The sequence below is a fragment of the Penaeus vannamei genome, chromosome 2 (genome assembly GCF_042767895.1).
Source record: "Penaeus vannamei isolate JL-2024 chromosome 2, ASM4276789v1, whole genome shotgun sequence".
Lineage (NCBI taxonomy): Eukaryota > Metazoa > Arthropoda > Malacostraca > Decapoda > Penaeidae > Penaeus > Penaeus vannamei.
In genome coordinates, this window is record NC_091550.1 from 29,273,603 (window position 1) to 29,276,102 (window position 2,500).

The window sequence follows — 2,500 nt, forward strand, 5'->3', positions numbered from 1 at the left end:
CTCTCCCTTTCCTTCCTTCCGTCTCTCGGTTCGTGTCTCTCCCTTTCGTCCCTCCCTTCCGTCTCTCGGTTCGTGTCTCTCCCTTTCCTTCCTTCCGTCTCTCGGTTCGTGTCTCTCCCTTTCCTTCCTTCCGTCTCTCGGTTCGTGTCTCTCCCTTTCCTTCCTTCCGTCTCTCGGTTCGTTTCTCTCCCTTTCCTTCCTTCCGTCTCTCGGTTCGTGCCTCTCCCTTTCGTCCCTTCCGTCTCTCGGTTCGTGTCTCTCCCTTTCTTTCCTTCCGTCTCTCGGTTCATGTCTCTCCCTTGCGTCCCTCCCTTCCGTCTCTCGGTTCGTGCCTCTCCCTTTCCTTCCTTCCGTCTCTCGGTTCGTGTCTCTCCCTTTCCTTCCTTCCGTCTCTCGGTTCGTGTCTCTCCCTTTCGTCCCTCCCTTCCGTCTCTCGGTTCGTGTCTCTCCCTTTCCTCCCTCCCTTCCGTCTCTCGGTTCATGTCTCTCCCTTCCGTCTCTCGGTTCGTGTCTCTCCCTTTCGTCCCTCCCTCCCGTCTCTCGGTTCGTGTCTCTCCCTTTCCTTCCTCCCTTCCGTCTCTCGGTTCGTGTCTCTCCCTTTCCTCCCTCCCTTCCGTCTCTCGGTTCGTGTCTCTCCCTTTCGTCCCTCCCTTCCGTCTCTCGGTTCGTGTCTCTCCCTTTCCTTCCTTCCGTCTCTCGGTTCGTGCCTCTCCCTTTCCTTCCTCCCTTCCGTCTCTCGGTTCGTGTCTCTCCCTTTCCTCCCTCCCTCCCGTCTCTCGGTTCGTGTCTCTCCCTTTCCTTCCTCCCTTCCGTCTCTCGGTTCGTGTCTCTCCCTTTCCTTCCTCCCTTCCGTCTCTCGGTTCGTGTCTCTCCCTTTCCTTCCTCCCTTCCGTCTCTCGGTTCGTGTCTCTCCCTTTCCTCCCTCCCTTCCGTCTCTCGGTTCGTGTCTCTCCCTTTCCTCCCTCCCTTCCGTCTCTCGGTTCGTGTCTCTCCCTTTCCTCCCTCCCTTCCGTCTCTCGGTTCGTGTCTCTCCCTTTCGTCCCTCCCTTCCGTCTCTCGGTTCGTGCCTCTCCCTTTCCATCCTTCCGTCTCTCGGTTCGTGTCTCTCCCTTTCCTTCCTCCCTTCCGTCTCTCGGTTCGTGTCTCTCCCTTTCCTTCCTTCCGTCTCTCGGTTCGTGTCTCTCCCTTTCGTCCCTCCCTTCCGTCTCTCGGTTCGTGTCTCTCCCTTTCCTTCCTTCCGTCTCTCGGTTCGTGTCTCTCCCTTTCCTCCCTCCCTTCCGTCTCTCGGTTCGTGTCTCTCCCTTTCGTCCCTCCTTTCCGTCTCTCGGTTCGTGCCTCTCCCTTTCCATCCTTCCGTCTCTCGGTTCGTGTCTCTCCCTTTCCTCTTTCCCTTCCGTCTCTCGGTTCGTGCCTCTCCCTTTCCTTCCTTCCGTCTCTCGGTTCGTATCTCTCCCTTTCCTTCCTTCCGTCTCTCGGTTCGTGTCTCTCCCTTTCCTCTTTCCCTTCCGTCTCTCGGTTCGTGCCTCTCCCTTTCCTTCCTTCCGTCTCTCGGTTCGTGTCTCTCCCTTTCCTCCCTCCCTTCCGTCTCTCGGTTCGTGTCTCTCCCTTTCGTCCCTCCCTTCCGTCTCTCGGTTCGTGCCTCTCCCTTTCCATCCTTCCGTCTCTCGGTTCGTATCTCTCCCTGTCCTTCCTTCCGTCTCTCGGTTAGTGTCTCTCCCTTTCCTCCCTCCCTTCCGTCTCTCGGTTCGTGTCTCTCCCTTCCGTCTCTCGGTTCGTGTCTCTCCCTTTCTTCCCTCCCTTCCGTCTCTCGGTTCGTGTCTCTCCCTTTCCTCTTTCCCTTCCGTCTCTCGGTTCGTGCCTCTCCCTTTCCTTCCTTCCGTCTCTCGGTTCGTATCTCTCCCTGTCCTTCCTTCCGTCTCTCGGTTAGTGTCTCTCCCTTTCCTCCCTCCCTTCCGTCTCTCGGTTCGTGTCTCTCCCTTCCGTCTCTCGGTTCGTGTCTCTCCCTTTCTTCCCTCCCTTCCGTCTCTCGGTTCGTGTCTCTCCCTTTCCCTCCCTCCGTCTCTCGGTTCGTGTCTCTCCCTTTCCTCCCTCCCTTCCGTCTCTCGGTTCTTGTCTCTCTCTTTCGTCCCTCCCTTCCGTCTCTCGGTTCGTGTCTCTCCCTTTCTTCCTTCCCTTCCGTCTCTCGGTTCTTGTCTCTCTCTTTCGTCCCTCCCTTCCGTCTCTCGGTTCGTGTCTCTCCCTTTCCTTCCTTCCGTCTCTCGGTTCGTGTCTCTCCTTTCCGTCTCTCGGTTCGTGCCTCTCCCTTCCGTTTCTCGGTTCGTGCCTCTCCCTTCCGTCTCTCGGTTCGTGTCTCTCCCTTTCGTCCCTCCCTTCCGTCTCTCGGTTCGTGTCTCTCCCTTTCTTCCCTCCCTTCCGTCTCTCGGTTCGTGTCCCTCCTCTCCGTCTCTCGGTTCGTGTCTCTCCCTTTCTTCCTTCCCTTCCGTCTCTCGGTTCTTGTCTC